Source organism: Onychomys torridus, chromosome 4, assembly GCF_903995425.1.
Source record: "Onychomys torridus chromosome 4, mOncTor1.1, whole genome shotgun sequence".
Lineage (NCBI taxonomy): Eukaryota > Metazoa > Chordata > Mammalia > Rodentia > Cricetidae > Onychomys > Onychomys torridus.
This window is the reverse complement of record NC_050446.1, coordinates 114,785,594-114,804,264: the sequence shown is the minus strand read 5'-3', so window position 1 is coordinate 114,804,264 and position 18,671 is coordinate 114,785,594. Positions and strand designations below refer to the sequence as shown.

General features: G+C 41.8%; 1 pseudogene; it reads left to right on the top strand.

Annotated features, from left to right (window-relative positions):
- Window positions 1-6,470, top strand: part of LOC118581907 — a 30,100-nt pseudogene extending 23,630 nt beyond the window's left edge.
- The last annotated feature ends 12,201 nt before the right edge of the window (window positions 6,471-18,671 follow it).

Below are 18,671 nucleotides of genomic sequence, written 5' to 3'. Positions count from 1 at the left end.
CAGAGGGTGAAAGCCAGCACCATCTTTAGGGTGCGGCTACACGCAGCTCTCTACAGTTCCCCCTTTTTGTTTTACAAAGCAACAGGCAAGAGTAGAGGTCTGATCTCTGCTAAAATGGAACATGTACTAATGTTTGTCCAGGCATCGTCCACCCAGAGAACACTAGACCCGTCCGATACCCTTTTCACAGAGGTGGGAGTTAGGGTACCAACCCACATGCAATCAGACTTGCTCTTCTTGAGGTCAGCGTATCATAACCTCAAGTGCAGTGCGCAGGCCTCGCATCCTGTGCCTAAATATCTTTTAAAGTAGCCAACCAGGCTTGGGGGGACTGTCCTGCATCAATGGCCATAAAGGCTTGGACAATCATGGCCGCATGGCAACACTGTGAGATCCTAATGCGACAAATGCACCACAAGCATACTAGGGAGGTGAGCACCAGTAAGCCTACTAGGGCTCCTATTCCTGCCCACTCCTTCATGTGATCCATGGCTGTAGCAATCCAGGAAGACAGTCCCTCCACCAGTCCAGTATCCACTCGGGTCGAATTCACCGTGACAATAGCCACTCTCAGCTGGTCCATCAGGTTATCGAACTCTCCAGTCCAATTGCCTAAAAGATAACTAGACAACCTTTTAGATAAATATGCAGCAGAACAATTGGAAGCATCCAAATTCAAAAAATTCAGAGTAAATAATGCAAGAGAAAGTCTGTCCTTAGGGGTACGGCCATAGCCTATTCCCCCTTTTTGTTTTTGAAGCAACTCCTTCAAGGAGTGATGAGCATGCTCCACAATGCCTTGACCTTATGGATTATATGGTAGGCCATGTACAAGTTGCACATTCATCTGTTGACAGAAGGAAGCGAACTTCTGTCCAGTATATGCAGGATCATTGTCTGTCTTTAACTGTTGAGGCTTACCCTATGCTGCCCAAGCTTCTAAGCAATGAGCAATGACATGAGAGGCTTTTTCTCCTGCCATTGGGGTGGCATGAATGATTCCAGAATAGGTATCAACAGATACATGTACATATTTGACACGTCCAAATTCAGAGATGTGTGTAACATCCATTTGCCATATTTTTAGGGGGAGCAGACCACGAGGGTTAACTCCTAATCTAGAAGGATGATGAAAAATGACACATTGGGAACAATCTAGTACCACCTTTCGTGCATCCGCACGTGAGATAGAAAACTTTTGTTGTAATGTCCTTGCATTAACATGAAATTCTTTGTGGAAAGCATGTGCTCGTTGTATGGCAGAAGCCACAAACATCCATCCATTCCTGTCTAGTACATTGGTCCACTATATCATTGCCTTTAGCCAATGGACCTGGCAGACTGGTATGTGCGCGGATGTGTTGCACAAAAAAGGGATTCTTACGTTGCCAGATCAGTTTCTGTAATTGGCCAAACAATGAGCTAACTGGGCTAGAAGATTTGATGGGCCCTGCACATTCAAGGCTTTTCAAAGCATTAACAACATAACTAGAATCTGACACTAAATTAAATGCAAATGGACAAGCCTTGAAAACTTCAAGAACTATTGAAAGCTCCACCTGTTGAGGTGCACCTGGCAAGAATTGATGCTTTACAGGTTCATTAGAATCCACCATATAAGCACCACAGCCTGTCTTAGACCCATCTGTAAATATAACACTTGCTCCTGGAATGGGCTTTGAAGCAGTTACTTTAGGGAAAACTACAGGATGTTCTTTAAAGAAAGTTAATAGTGGATGTTTAGGATAATGGCAATCTATGTGTCCTGGATAGGTACAACGTAGTATTGCCCAATCATCTATGGCAGCACATAATACCTTGACTTGAGTAGAATCATAAGGAACAACTAGCATTTGTGGTGATGTCTCAAAATATTGTAAACATTGCTGAATACCCTGTTGCGCAAGTAATGCTACAGCAGTAGGATAATACTCAATTGATTTTGCAGGTGAGATTTTAGTATAAATCCATAACAAGGGTCCTTTTTGCCATAAAATTCCCGTAGGTTGTAACTGGGTAGGCAGAATGCACAGGGTAATATCATCATTATTTTGCACTCTTTGAAGAAAAGCTCTTTGTAGCCTATCCTCTAATTTTGTTAAGGCTTCTCGGGCTGCATTGGTTAATTGCCTCGGTGAATCCAAGGCTGCATCTCCAATTAGAATATCATATAATGGTTTTAATTCATAATTGGCCATTCCTAAACTTCCTCTTATCCAATTTATATCTCCTAATAATTTTTGAAAATCATTCAATGTGCAAAGATGATCCTTCCTTAACTCTACCTTTTGTGGCATGATATGATGATTAGTTATTTTAGAGCCAAGATAATTGACAACTTTGCTCTGTTGCACCTACTCAGGGGCAATATAGAGTCCCTTTTGCTTTAGCAGTTCTACAAGTGAGCTATATGCTTCTTGAAGAATGCTCTCTTCTTTAGCTGCTAACAGTATATCATCCATATAATGGAGGCATCTCAAGCCAGGAAAACGTGCTCTCAAAGGTTCTAAAGCAGTTGCTACAAATAATTGACACATTGTAGGACTGTTGGCCATGTCTTGTGGCAATACAACCCACTGATATCTTTTATCAGGTTCCTCATGATTAGTGGACGGTAAAGTGAAAGCGAATCTCTCACTGTCTTTGCTATTCAGTGGAATGGAAAAGAAGCAGTCCTTAATATCTACCACAATAATAGGCCAATTTTCAGGCAAGGCTGACAGCAATGGAAGACCATGCTGTACAGGTCCCATAATTCTCATTTGCTCATTTATAGCTCTAAGATCATGTAACAATCTCCATTTTCCTGATTTCTTCTTGATGACAAATATGGGTGTATTCCAGGGAGAAAGGGAGGGTTTAATGTGCCCTTCCTCCAATTGCTCTTTCACTAATTGATATGCAGCATGTAATTTCTCAGAGGAGAGTGGCCACTGAGGAACCCAAACTGGCTCCTCCGTTACCCAGGATATGGGAATGCCCTCCTCAGCGGCCCCTAGGAAAAACCCAACCCTTGTTTGGGTTTCCTAGGTACTGTTTGTATTGGCTCCTTTTTGCCTTGTAAAAATTTTCCCAGGCCAAAATCAGGATGACACCCCATGTTTCTCGTAATATTTTTAGATTCTTTGGAGTATTCATTGCTCAACTGAAAGCCCATGGATTTCATAAGATCCCTCCCCCAGAGGGACACTGGAAGCTCAAGGACATAGGGTTGCATAACGCCAGAGTGACCTTCAGAATCTTGCCAATTTAACAAATTTGCACTAACATTTGGAACACTGGCATAACCCAGTCCCTGCAAAGTTTGTGAGGAAGCCTGTATAGGCCAACCTCAAGGCCAATCTTTGCTAGCTATGATACTGCGATCTGCACCAGTATCCAAACCTAGGTCTCTTCCCAATTTCTCCCAGGAAGGCTGTAAGGCTTCCTGAAATTGCAAAACCAAGAAGCAATTACATCACACTCTTGCAGAAACCGTGCTAGAGTGCTTCTTTTTATTTTCAATTTCTTAGAGAGAAGCAGCTCGTTAAGAGCCAGAAAAATTGGGTGCGAGGAAGAAGCGCCCATGTTAGTATACTTTTTTTTTCTTTCCTCAATTTGAGAAGTTTCTCGGAGGTTTCTCGGAGCCTCTGTAGAACTGCTCCAGCCCTCCGGTTTCCCTGTTTGTTTTGTTTCACCTGCTGGTTGTGTTTTACCTGCTTGTTTTGTTATGCAAATTACCCGTCCGCTACAGTCCTGCAGCAGGCTTCCCTTGTTGACTTTGCTTACCCGTCCGCTCTTTTCGCGGCTCTATTGAATTACCCGTCCGCTATTGTCGCAGCCCTATCCCGCTCCCCTTTTGTCTACAGGTGAGCGTAAAAACCCGCTTTTGTCAGTTTTTTTTTCCTGAGAACTTACCGGTATACCGCCTGACTGTAATAAGTTCTGAATCCGGAGAGAGACGTGGTAATTGTCCCCGTAGGAGGCCACCACTTGTCGCGCCCGCCTCGACCAGCAAGGATGACGCAACACTGGGATTCTTCTTAATACAGTTTAATCAGGACCCTTTGGTTAGTTGCATTGTCTTTCTTTCTCTCTCCTGGGGCAAGCCTCTCCCAGCACCTAAGTAGGGCTGGGCTGCCAACCCCAAGCAGCCACGTGGGCACTGTCCACAGGTTCACACATATGCCAGCAGCACACGAATCCAGCCATAGCCAAATAAGGAGCTGTTTACCATAAAGAGTGTTTGCCATTGGGAAGGCAGAGGGTAGAAGCCAGAGCCATCTTTAGGGTGCGGCTACACGCAGCTCTCTACACACACACACACACACACACACACACACACACACACACACACACACGCATACACGCATGCACGCACACATGCATACTCACAAAATAAATGTAAAAATGTTTTAAAGGGTCTGAGCAGTGGTGGCACACACCTTTAATCCCAGCACTTGGGAACTCTGTGAGTTCCAGGCCAGCCTGGACTACAGAGTAAGTTCCAGGACAGGCTCCAAAACTACAGAGAAACCCTGTCTTGCAAAAAACCAAAAAAAAATGTTTTAAAGGTATACTCCTTAGAAGCCTTTTCATCAATGTTAAGCAAGCAAAATAAAAATAAAAACATAAGCCATAAGTAGTTGGAAAATAAAGAAAATAATTTTCTACCTTGGCATAATTCAATGAGGAAAAAGCCCCAAAAGAATACGGTAACATATCATTCAGGAATCAGATTCCAACCTGGGAGATAAAATAGCCTACCCATTCATTCTGTAAGAATTATTGAAACCCTACTGTGCAGTAAGCATCTTAGTAAACTTAGTTTTGAACAGATAGTCCAAGACTGTCAAGAACCTGGAGAGAAATAGATTATCACATTCCATGATTCATACTATGGAATTATGTGATTATCATTTAGCTAACTACACTTATTTCAGGGATCTGTACTTACAAGTACCTAAAGTTCTTTGCTCACAAGTAGGAGCTAACTAATCCAGGGTAATAATAAGAAAGGATTTTGAGGCCTATGTTAGTTTTCTATCACAAATGTCCTTTCTAAAAACAGCACATTTAGTTTCTCATGGTCTCTTTAGATCAACAGTCTAAATGGCCTGACTCTGCTTATGATCTCATATGACTAAAGTCAAGACTAGTTCCATACTGGAGGCAGTGAGGAGGAATGCATTTTCAATCTTATTCAGATTGTTAGTGAATTAAGTTCCCTGAAGTGTTAAGACCAAACCCCCTGTTGCCTTGCTGGCTCATTGAGCTGCTTCTGATTCTTCCCATGTGACCCCCACATCTAGTATGGCAAGTTGAGTTCCTCCCACACTTTTAATTTATTTCCCTCTCCTGCTCAGGCATGATGAGGGTATGAGGGTATGGAGAATTTTGTGGACCCATTCTGCCTACCAAACAGAAATTGTGGCATTTCTAACAACAGTTTCTGGTTCTCACGTATCTGTACCTGATGGGGATGGACTGCTTCCTTTCTAGGATATTCACCTGGCCAGAAGATTGTATGACATGGCTGCTCAGACAAGCCCAGATGCTCACATTCCTGTGTTCTTTGCCCTTTTGAAACTGGAAACTATGCATTTGCTCCAAGATATTCTGTTTTTTAATGTAAGTTTGTCTCAAGTAGATTTTGAATAAGACACTCTGGGACAAAGTGATGAGGCTTACCAAGGGAGTCTTTTTTTTTTTTTTTTAGTTAACTTTTCTTTGATAAGTAGAATGCAAAGTCTTGTACTTACCACACAGCAATTCTGCTTGTTGAGTATGTGTTGACACTATGTAGTACAACCAGTGAATTAATTCAGCAGACACTCTTTCCGCACACTCCATGTTCAGAGTAAGCAGGGATGTGCTACATCTACTTGTTCAAAACACGGCTCTTGCCATCAAAATCTGAGACTGAGCAGATGGCAGGCGGCAAGTGATGCCACAGAGAGCTGTGTTTCTTAAGAGTAGAAATTAATTTTTTTTAGACAGGGCCTTATGATATCATCAAGGCTGACCTGGAAGTCACCATGTAACCCAGGTTGACCTCAGATTTGAGACCCTTCTGCCTCAGCCTTCCCAGTGCAGGGACTACAGACAAGTGCCACCATCTTGTCCAGATACATTTTATGCATCATTGTGGTTATTTTAATGGTGGTAATTCAGGCTGTGTATGGGCGCTACCCTGAAATATGTCACATCTTCTAAGATGGAAGGGAGCCGGGGGATGGCTTGAGGGTAGGGTGGTAGTGGTAGGTTTGTGAGGGGAAATGGTCTGACTACAGTGAGGTGCTGGGATTGTTTTCCTTTTTTTTTTTTTTTTTTTTTTTTTTTTTTTTGACTGAATGCCTCTTGCCAGCAGTTCACCAGGAGATGGAAATGGCTGAAACTGGACAACACCGTCTGGACCATACTGGGATTTATTTGTGATTGGCCTAATCATTGCCGTGCTGATCTTCTTGCTTAGAAATCGCCATAGGTAGGCTCTGCACCATCAGGAAACCTGCTCACAGGTTTATGCCAAGCTATCCTCACCCAATAAAGAATTTCCTCATCCAGATCAAGAGCTGCCGCAGATTTCCCACAGGCTTGATGGAGAGTGGATAAAGCTTAAGAACTGCCCCAGAGAAAACAACTCCAGACTTCCTGCTTAGTTAAGGGGACCATAGCGGGATGCTGAGGACAAGTCATCTAAGACTTGCCACAAAGTTGTCATCTTGGTCATCTAGTTCTGACCTCCATAAAGGTCACCATCTTCGTGTGGTAACAAAGATGTCCTCCCCTTTTGAGAGAGCAGGCTGGGTGTCTTGCCTCTAGAACACATACTGAAGTAAAGAGAAGGGTGACTTCGGAGAAGGTGGGACTACAGATGCCTGAGACGGTGACAGGTAGACACTACACAAATAGATTCCATGGGGATGATCTTGGGAGCAAACTGAAGTTCTAATGAACAACTGTACTCCACAGCAGGCCATGCCTGGGAAGGGGAAGTGTGGCACAAATGGAAGAGGGCGTCAGCTTCCTGGGCACCAATGGAAATTCTCTGGCTCCCAACAGGCAAGCCAGGGGCCTAAGACCAAGCAAGGGGGGTTGGTGGGTGAGCAGAAGGCCATGACCTCTGCTGAAGGCTGGGCTTGAATCCTAGCTCTGTAACTTTCTAGCTACTTTTGAAATCTTTAGCTTTAGTTTCCTGATCTATAGGACAAGGGGATATTACCTATCTTAGACAATTGACATGGGCGTAAATGAAATAATGTGTGTAAACAGAGTAGCAGAGTCTTGCACCTATGGGGTACATCATAAATGGTAGGATTGGGGCTGGATGAATGGCTCAGCAATTAAGAGCATTTGGATGCTCTTCTAGAGAACCCTGGTTCAATTCCCAGTACCCACAGGACAGCCCACAATTATCTGTAGCTACAGTCCCAGGGGTCCTGATGCCCTCTTTTGTCCTCCATGGGCACTGTATACACATGATGCATAGACATACATGCAGGCAAAACACCCACACACATCAAAATAAAGGTAATTTAAAAAAATAAACGAGTAAGTGGTAGCTTTGAATATCCTTTTAAAATTCATGGTGAAGAAGCTAGACACAGTGGTATAAACCTGTGGTCATAGCACTTGGGAAACTGAGGCATTGAAGTTGTGGCCTATCTGCTGTGAATAGTGAGATCAAAGTCATCACTGACAACGTAAGGAGAGCCTATTTCAAAAGACAAAAGCAAACACAAACAAAACCTCAAATGACTTTGTAATGGGGTGACAGAGGCTGAATTGATAATCAGCATGGCTTGTGTGCCCTGTGACTGTCCAGCCAAGAGACTGAGTACCAGGAAGAGGAGATCCATGTTGGTATGCTATAATCCAATACAGTTACAACAAGAGTTTGTTGTTGTTTTAAGCGATGTGGAGAACAGTACAGACGAGAGAACCTAGAAGAACATGAAAACAGGCTTTACAAACTAGTAGTGTACAAGTCATCAAAATGTCCATTTCTGGGCCTCTTCTCTGGTGCCACCACTGAGGGCAGATTCAAGATGACAGACCAAGGAGAAAGAGCCTCTCTCTGGAAAGCCACTGGCGTTTTCCCACCAAGGCAAAAAAAAAAAAAAAAAAAAAGCATTTTGTACTGTTCACCACATCATTTAGCAGGGAGCACACAGCCCCACAAGCAATGTACAGAGAGACTCTCACTAGAATCCAAGAGAAAAGTAATGACAGACAGTCACTGTCTTTATGACAGCAGGCAAATCTGATCAGGATGATGAGCCCCGAGCAAGCTGAGGTCATCTTAGTGCCTAGAAAACACAAGATTCGCTCTGCTGGGGGACATTAATTGCCTGAGCTCCCACACACACAGGTGGTGCCCTAGACAAAGCCCTTGTGCCAGTGGTTCTCAACCTTCCTAATGCTTCAACCTTTTAGTACAGTTCCTCATGTTGCGGTGACCCTCCCCACACACACAGAACCAGAAAATTATTTTGTTGCTACTTCATAACTGTAATTTTGCTACAGTTATGAATTGTAAATATCTGATATATAGGATATCTGGTAGGTGACCCCTGTGAAGGGTCATGCTATCCCCCAAAGGGTCTCAACCCACAGGTTGGAACCACTGCCTTGGGCAAACAGGTTGCAGGTAGTCAAAGTCAACAGGTTTACTTTCAAAGCACTGAAAGGTCTGAGGGGATAGAGGCAGGACAGCTGCTTTCTGTGCTTCTCACTCCTCCAACTCAATGATCCACTGAGCACTGACTGTGTCCCAGGTACCCTGCCAAGAACATGAGAAATCGATGAGTTCTCTCTGGTCTTCATCCTCAGGAAGCTTGCAATGTATGGTGTAGTGGAGAGAAGATCCAACTGTCGGTGCCCCCACAGTAGGACTTGTATTTTCTTGGCTTAGTTGCCTACATCCTCCCAGACAGTCTGTGAAGTGAATGGTTTTTTTTCTTCCTGTTTTATGGAGACATAGAACAATGATCAGCTTTCTTTTCCAGATAGTGCAAATCAATAGCTGTAGGGCCTGAGACCCAGCTCTATGCTGCTGCCACCTGCAGCCTCAGAAGTTCCGAGACCTCCATTCAGATGCTGTCAGGATTCCTAACTTCAAAGAAAAGGATTTCAGGATGAGCCAGTATGCAGCAGAGTTGGAAATTTATTAAAATAGATTTTTCACATAAATTTAAATGCAAGAGTTAAGAGGGTGGATGTGAGCTTCCCCTTTCATTGTTTTTACATAGACCCATAAATGATTTTGGTGGATTCTGAATTCCCATATTTGAAGGGTGACTAAGGGCTTGAAGGGGATCATGGGATCCTTCTTGGGGTGTGTTGGGTAGGATTACTACTGATAAGGATATCCTAGAGCATTGGGTTCAAAGGAAAGGGTATTTTTATTGTAAACAAAAGTCTTATGAGATTCCTTGAAAATATCAGAAAAAGGAGTAAATGTCACACACACTAGGGCCTTAGCATGGCTGATTGCTATTTTAATGTTATTTAATGTTAAGTATCTCTACATAAGAATAATATCGTCTACACATAGGAAATCTTCAGAGAACATGTTGCTAATTGTGCTGACAGTCTTGATTTTTCAGCTGGTGAGAGTGAGCCTTTCCTTTCCTATGTTTCCTTAATTTCCTCTGTGGGAAACCAGCTCCCACATTTTCCCCAGGGTACTCTTGAGAAGAGAGGGATAAAAAACGTTAGATAGAAATATAGTGAAGAGAGAAACAAACAGAAACACAGGATAGCTTCGGGAGGGCCCAGATCAATATCTATCAGCCCCCTCCTAGCTCTTCTAAAGGGTTTTTTATAGGAATGCCAAGGGGTGAGGCAAAAGACCTCCCCCTAGCACAGCCAAATGCAAACCCTTCCAATCACCTGGTAACCACACACATGGTCAAGCCATCCCTTAATGCAGCCCTGCTGGGTAAAGCAAGCTCGGATCTCACTAGGAAACCTTTGTGGGTCCCCATACCCCTCTTTCTATCCTCACAGTCATTAGCAGAGGGTGTTTAAAGGAGAACTGTTGTATTCTGGTGCTACCCAGAGAGCAAGTTCTATCTCTGGAGGGTTCAGCAGAATGGACTGACCAATGTGAACAATGTGTCTAGAACAAAATGCGGCTAGTCTTCTATAGCTTGGAACCTTGACAGAGAGGACAGGAGTGTGGCGAATGGCCAGGCCCACCCCGTTAGCTTCTGTTTCCCATCTCCCCAAAGCAGAGACGGAAACAAGGAGTCAGTGTAATACAGGTCTTTCACCACCGTGGTTAGGGTTGTTCCGATTTTAATTGTTTAGGGATACTGTGAATGGGAGTGTCTTCCCAATTTCTTTCTTAGAACATTTGTTACTAGTATTTAGAAAAGCTACCGATCTTTCCATGTTGTTATTCATCCTGCTTCTTTGCTGAAAGGAGAAGTTTGCATCTTTACCCCTGCTGCCGGTAGACAGGTTTTTTACTCCAAGGGCAGTCTGGTTTCTCTCGCTTGCTTTCATTTTCTTTTGTTCTGTCCTCTGGCACATGCCTCACCTCTCCCTATCATTAGGCTGTGTCACATCCAAATCCATTATGACCTCTATGTTTCAAACGTTATACCGCAGATCCAGGTCCCCACCACCACCTCAAGAAAGCTTACTTCAAAGGGAAACTTTGTCAGCTCCTTTCTACAGACTGTTAAGCATTCTTCTGTTTTGGTTTTGTTTTCTAACATAAAGTTGGCAGATTAAGCATCCTCAGTGGTTCCCTTAGGACCCTTTCTCCCTTAGCTGAAGTTTAGGAGAGAGGTCTATCTGTCTTATCACAGTGGAAAATGCAACAATGATCAGAAACTTCCAAAAACATTTGGTGGCACCCACCCACTTCAGGACATAACACCCTGCCACTCATCAGCAATTCTAGCCCAGGACATTCAGACTCCCAGATTACAAATTAGGGGCATTTGGCTCCTTTCCTTAATTCTGACTTAGGCCTCAAAAACCAAGACTTGAGTTGTCCGGTTGCATTGCCCGGAAGTCCTTGAAAATTTCGGACTGAGATGTGAGCTGTGGCTGAGCAGTACTGAGTAGCTCTGACCTTAGAAACAAGAACAATGTTATGGTTTGGGTCATTTCGCCTCTCCATTTTCCAGTTTGCTTAGGAAAATGAGACTGTTGGCTGAGTTTACGAAGCCACAAACACTGTGCAGGGATACAGCTTCACCTCTGAATGAACAAGGCCTCCCTACTCAAAGTGTAGGTGGAGAGAAAACTCTTGTTGAAGCCCAAAGACGGTGTGTTTGTGTCCCAACTGAAAACCTAACGATAGCTGGGCGGTGGTGGCACATGCCTTTAATCCAAGCACTCAGAAGGCAGAAGCAGGCAGATCTCCATGAGTTCAAGGCCAGCCTGGTCTACAGATGGAGTTCCAGGACAGGCTCCAAAGCTACACAGAGAAACTCTGTCTTGAAAAACCAAAGGGGGAGGGGGGAGAAAGAAAGGAAGAAAAGAAAACCTAACTGTAAGTTTATAATGGTTCACAAATTCAGAACTAGGCCACACTATTTCATTTACAAAAGGAGTGTAAGGTATCAAGAATTCATTTTTTTTTTTTTGTAATTTACAAGTAACTCATTGGAGAGGGGGAAGGGTCAGTAATAAAATGGAGGCTGGATGGGGGAAGGAAACTGGGGTATCATGCTAAGTTTTGCTTCCTGAGGAGTCACAAGTTTCTCCACCAATTCTGACTTCCCTTCATTCCTTGCTTGGCCAGAAGAAATTATTTTCCCAGAGTTATTTTGCTTATAAATGATTGACATAGAAAATTATTCACCTCCTCTAGACACATCTTTTTTTTTTGAAGAAACAGTATCAACCCACATTAAAAATAAATGTGCTATCCTAACAATAGTATGTTACCAACAAGAAAAAAACATGAAACTTAAAAATATGGATTCCAGCTGAGGTGACGAGGGAAAGAGCAGGTGCTGGCCTCTCTAGAAGCACAACACACCTGAAGCCTCCAGCTTTCCACATCTTGAGCCTCACTGGCTTCTCTGGGAAAACCAGAATTCAACCTAAGCATCCTCCGGATAAGGACTCCATGGCTCAGAGAGTGGATAGCAACCTTACCACTGCCCTTTCTCATTCTCTTTTTTTCTTTCTTGTTTCCCTTGTTTTCATTTTTAAGGTAGGCTATAGCTTTGTATCCCAAGCTGACTTAGTGGCCTATGCCTCAGCCTCTGAAGGGCTAGGTTTAAAGGAATGTGTTTAAAGGAACTGTTTCCTACTCTTAGTCTATCCTCCTCTCACGTTACCATGGAAAATAGTTTTCACTTTATCTCCTCTGTTTTCACTTTTGCACTTTCAAAGGTATTAAAATGAGCAAAAATTAAACTTTACAACTTTCTTTGGAAAATCCTTGCTCTTAAAAAAGAAATCACATTTTGAGTCATTGTAGTGTAAATGACTAAAATATAAAAGAAGAAAAATAAAAGGAGGAAGGAAGAAAGGCATCATTTTTCCACTTGATTTGCTCATAATTTAGAATGGGGTGTGCAGTTTTGATTGTGATTTATAAGTGGAGTTTTCCTGCCCCAGCAGCTGCTTCCAAATAACCAACATGGAGACTTAATATGAATTATAAATGCTCGGCCAATAGCTTGGGCTCGTTACTAGCTAACTCTTACATTTAAATTAACCCATATTTCTTATCTATGGTTTGTCACATGGCCGAGTACCTTTCCTCATTACAGCATATCCATCTTGCTTCTCTCAGCATCTGCTCAATTCTCCTCTGACTCCACCCTCTTTTTCTTCCCAGCATTCTCTGTTTGGTTCTTCTCATAACCTTATCCTGTCCAACTACTAGCCAGTTAGCTTCTTTATTAAACCAATTATAGCAACATATATTCACACAGTGTAAAGAAATATTCCACATTTCCCGCTTTTAGTCTAATTAAAAAGGAAGGTTTTAACTTTAACATAGTAAAATTATATACAACAAAACAGTTATTAAGTAAGAATTACAGTTACAATATCCAGTCCATTTGTATTTGGCAAATTTAGAGAATTTATCTTATCTTTGTGACTCTAAAGTTTTATACTTAATTTACCTTTTATCATAACTAAGGAAAACCTTTGATGACTGTTTAGCCTTTAATTTGGTCAAAGACCCTAGAAGGGTGAAATGTTACCTAGTGACAGGGACATCTGGCTGCTTGGACAGTCATGCTAGGTTCTTCTGTAACATTGGGGCATCCAACTTTGGCCTACAGGCCTAGTATATCTGAAAGACATTTCTGAGAAGTAGGAAATTTTGAAGGACTGTCCTACCTTATCTTGACAAAGTTTGGCAATTGCTGTTTTGCATCCTATTGGTCCAGTTTGGACAGCATACTGTCAGCAATTGATGCAAGAGCAGTTTCTTGCCCAGTGGCTAACTTTTGCCACAAGGAAAGTAAACTCCATATGGATTTTCTTGGATGCTCATCATCTACTCTGAAGTAAACTGATGCTGTCAGGAGCAGATGTGTCTCACTGTCAGAAAAGCCTTAGGTTATTAAACATATTAAATGACATATTCTGTAGGTCTTTGAAGTGTTTGAAGGCCATCTATCTATCTAAATATATCTATCTATGTATAACCTTGAAAACATATCTAACATGACTAAGTTTGATTATTATAGATGACTATTTATTAATCTGTATTTCTTAATTATGTGTTACATTTTATTTTGTTTTGTTTTTATGTATTACATTTTTAATGAGCTGCATTAACACACTTCCTTAAACATATAGAAACTTTTAAAGGTAATCTATGACTGTACACACTCCCCCCACTTCTCACTCCTGAGCCTATGTATATTTTTAACACACTGTAACCCATTCAGAGGATTTTTTGTCTGGATCTGTTTTTAATGAGCATCTATATTGTTTTTTGACCCCATGAAACAAATCTTAAACTTCTATGCCAGCCACTGCCAGTGTAGCTTAGCTTAGTGTATGGTGGTAGTGCCTGGTGGCTGGCTCTTCCTACAGGCAGCTGCCAGGAGATGCCTCTCTGTACCATCATCCACGTGAGAGACTGCTGGAACCTGCTAAGCCACTTAGCTCATGGCGTGCTGTCTGGGCTCAGGCTGGTGACAGGGCTCAAGTCTGCAGACAGTGGCTGGGAGATGCTTCTCAACATTGTGGCCAGCATGAGAGACTAGAAAGCTGTGCCTGGCTCTATTTCTGTGTATCTAGAGCCCTTTCCCAAGCTCTCTCGGGTTTTAAGTGGATGTCGGTGCAGGATGTTTGAGCACCATTTGTAGGTGGAAGTTTGGGCTTGTAGGACAGAAACTTCTACCTACAGTGATCAAATACTGTTGTGATCTGTGAGCTACACAGGCTTTCCATGCCAATTTCCTCTCCTGTTTTCTCCTCTGCTGCTATTCTCTGTGCGAGTTCTTCTTCTTGCAGATGGATGGTGTCTGAAGCACCGGTGGTTTAACCGTCTGCCCTAAGCATGGCTCAGCATCATCACAGGGCAGCTGTTTGCATCCTGGGCTTCTTTCCTTCCTGTGCTCATATTCTTCTCTGCTTATGAGGGCACAGGTAGTCACAAGAAGAGCAGACCAGAAGTGTCATGGAGATGATATTCCAGAAACAACCCCCACTAAGGAAGGGACAGAAATGCCTCACTTTTCTTGTCACTCAGTGGGCTGTGTCACAGAGAGTTTCTGTAGAACATCTACTGAGGTACTAAACAGGAAGGAACTCAGTTTGTCCACCTGGTGAAGTCTTATCATTAACATATTGTTACTGGCTTCCTTCCCTACTTCTTTCCCACTCCCTCTCCTGCGTACTCTGTCTCCAACTGGCCTTCAAATTCTTGTCTCAAGCCCTGGTGTGTGAAAGACATAAACCAAGACATAGCTTAAGGAGGAACATGTCAAACATCTCAGAAGACACAGAGAGAATTGCTGAATTGGGAATAAGAGGAAGATCTGTTCATATATGTACCATAACACACACTCTTGTGGGAGCACAGAGCAATTTTTGGCTGGCTCACCATTGTATTTGCAGAACCCAGGAGTCTGCCTGTATATTGCTCTCAAAAATGTAAATAGGATTCCTAGCTGGCTTCTAAGATCTTTCAAACACTAAAATAACAGTTATCCCAAATAATACCAAAGAAAAAACTGGGATTATGAAAAAGGTATAGAAATAAAATAAGTAAAATAAGCTGTTTCCCTTTACCCACAAAACACTCCTGATTGCCCCGCGAGCGGGGTTTCAACAGGGGCGACCCACCTGTGGGAGCAAATGAAAGGAACAGTGGACACAAGGGACGACAGCAAGACAGGATTCTGATCCAGCTGCAAATTTTATTTTCCTCAGCAAGGCTTATATATCACAGGAGGGGAAAGGGCAGGAAGGAGGGAAGGGAAAAGGGGCATGCAGAACATGGAAGGGATGCAAGACATGGGAGACATGCAGATCGTGCAACTGCAAGATGTCGGCTAAGGTCACTGGCCATTTATTCTGTTGCTAGGCTACCTGACCATGGAATGCTCTTTATGTTTGGTTGTCATGGCACCTGACTGTGGGATGTCTTCTTATCTTTGGGAGCCTCTGGTTAGTAAACAGATGTTACTGCTCTGGAGAAGGGCAGTGGGCTTATAACTTGTTCCCTGGCCTAGCTAGTACTTTTCCATGGTTCATGTTTGGTTCCTGACATCTTGGTCCCTGACACCTGATACCAATTGTGAGGGAAGTTTTTCCATAACAACAAACTCTCCAACTCTAGGTGCTCTACAATTATATTCAATTCTGGCACCATCCACCCAGAGTTAACCTGACCATCCACCCAGAGTTAACCTGACACTCTATAAATTGAAGGACTCAGTCTCACAGGACTGGTCTGCCTACCACATCTGACACCAGTCAGGTTACCCATACTTTTCTCCAACTTAACTACAAATCAGGGCTTTGCACAGTGCTGTTAAATAGCTTATAAAAGTCAGTGAAACATTTATTTGCCAGTTCATTAAAGTATATCATTAAAAAAAAAATCTGCCAGATATCAGCATCTAGAATTACAATCATCCCAAACCAGATGCCTAGACACCAGTGTAAGAACACAGTAACAGCCAAGACATTATGTACCCAGGGGAGCCTAGCAATTCTACTGCAGTAGGCCTGGGAAATGCAGCACAACTGAAGTACAAGACAAGGAAAAATAAATCCACTTATGAAAACACAAACAAAGGGAGGAAATGAGTAAAACAGTTTAAGACCTAAAAATGGAAATAGAATAAATAAAAACCCAAACTGAGAGAAATATAGAAATGAAAAATTTAGGAATTTAAACAAGAAGCCCAGAGGCAAGCCTCACCAACAGAATACAAGAGATGGAAGAGAGAATCTCAGGCTTTGAAGAAAAGACAGAAGAAATGGATACCTCGGTCAAAGAAAATGTTAACTCTAAAAAATTCTAGACACAAAACATTCAAGAAATCTAGGACACTATGAAAATACCAAAACTAAAACAAATAAAGAGAGAAGAAACCTAGGTCAAACCCACAGAAAATGTTTTCAACAAAATCACTGAAGAAAATTTTCCTAACCTAATGAAGGAGATGCAGCATACAGAACATCATATAGGCTGGACCAGAAAAGTCCCCTCAGCACATAATAAAACACTGAACATGCAGAACAAAGAATATTTGTTTGAAATTTGTTTGAAAAAGATCAAGTCACATATACAAGCAGTTCTATTAGAATAGCATCTGATTTCTCAAAGAAGACTCTAAAAGTCAGAAGGGCCTGTACAGATGTTCAGCAAAATTTAAGAGACCATAGATTCCAGCCAAAAATACTACATCTGGCAAAACTTTCAATCACCATAGATACAGAAAGAAATACATTCTATAATGAAGCCAAATTTAAGCAGTATCTATGCACAGATCAAGGCTTACAGAAGGTGCTAGAAAGAAACTTCAATCTGAAGAGTTTAATCATACAGAAGAAAACACAAGGAATAAATAATTTTTCTCAGACCAGAAAAATCAGGGAGGGGGGAGGGGGGTAGAGATACTATAACAACAAAACAACAGGAATTAACAAACATTGCTCATTGATAACTCTCAACATCAATGGTCTCAATACTCCAATAAAAAGATACAGATGGACAGAATGAATGTGAAAACAAAATTGTGGTAGTTTGAAAGAAAATGGCCCCCAAAGGAAGCAGCACTATTAGAAAGTGAAGTTTTGTTGGAGTGAGTATAGCCTTGTTGGAGAAAGCATGACACTGTGGAGTCAGGCTTTGAGGTCTCAGATATGCTCAAGATACCACCCAGTGTCTCAGTTCTCTTCCTGTTGCCTGTGAATCAAAAAGTAAGAACTCTCAGCTACCTCTCTAGCACCATGTCTGCCTGTATGCTGCCTTGCTTCCCACCATGACATTAATAGACTGATCCTCTGAACTGTAAGTGAGCCACACAATTAAATATTTTCCTTTATAAGAGTTGCCGTTGTCATGGTATCTCTTCACAGCAATAGAAACCCTAATTAAGACAAGAATCCATCCTTCTGATGCATCCAAGAAGCACACCTTACCATCAAGGATAGACACCACCTCTAGGTAAAAGAATGGAAAAGATATTCAGGCAAATGGACCCAAGATATAAGTAGCCATTTTAATATCCAACAAAATAGACTTCAAAACAAAACTAATTGGAAGAGATAGGGAAAGACACTACACACTCATCAAGGAAAAATCGACCAAGAGAACATTACAATTCTTAACATCTGTGAACCAAACCCAAGTTTGTAAAAGAAACATCACTACAGTTTAAATCACATATTGACTATCACATAATGATAGTGGATGAATTCAGTTCTCCACTCTTGCTAATAGACAGGTCATCCATACAAAAACTAAACAGAGAAATGCTGGAGCTAAACAATATCATAAACCAAATGGACCTAACAGATATCTACAGAACATTTCACTCAAACACAAAATAATATACCTCCTTAGCAGTTCATGGAACTTTCTCCAAAACTGACCACATACTGAGATATAAAGAAAGTCTTAACAGATACAATAAAATTGAAATAACAACCTGCATTTCAGCTGACCACCACAGATTAAAGCTGGATATCAAAAACAGAAACAACAGAAAGCTTGCAAAACTATGGAAACTGAACAACTAACTCACTACTGAATGAAGACTGGTCAGGGCAGAAATTAAGAAATTTAAAACTATTTAGAATTGAATGAAAACGAATACACAACATACCCAAACTTATGGAACAAATTAAGGTGGTTCTAAAAGGCAAGTTCATAGCACTAACTGCCTACATTAAAAAGAAAAAAAAACTGGAAAGATCTCATGCTAGTAATAACAGCACACTGGAAAGCTCTAGAACAAGATGGAGAAATGACACTCAAACGAATTAGATGGCAAGAAATGATCAAACTCAGGGCTGAAATCAATAAAGTAGAAACAAACAAATAAAAACATGCAAATAATCAGTGAAACAAAGAGTTGGTGTGTATTGGAGGCTTTTCTCTGTCCTGCCCCATCCTGCAGCCATTTCCAAACAGTCACTCAGAGACTTATATTAATTATGTATGTTTGACTGATGGCTCAGGCTTATTACTAGTTAGCTCTTACATTTAAATTAACCCATATTTCTTTTGT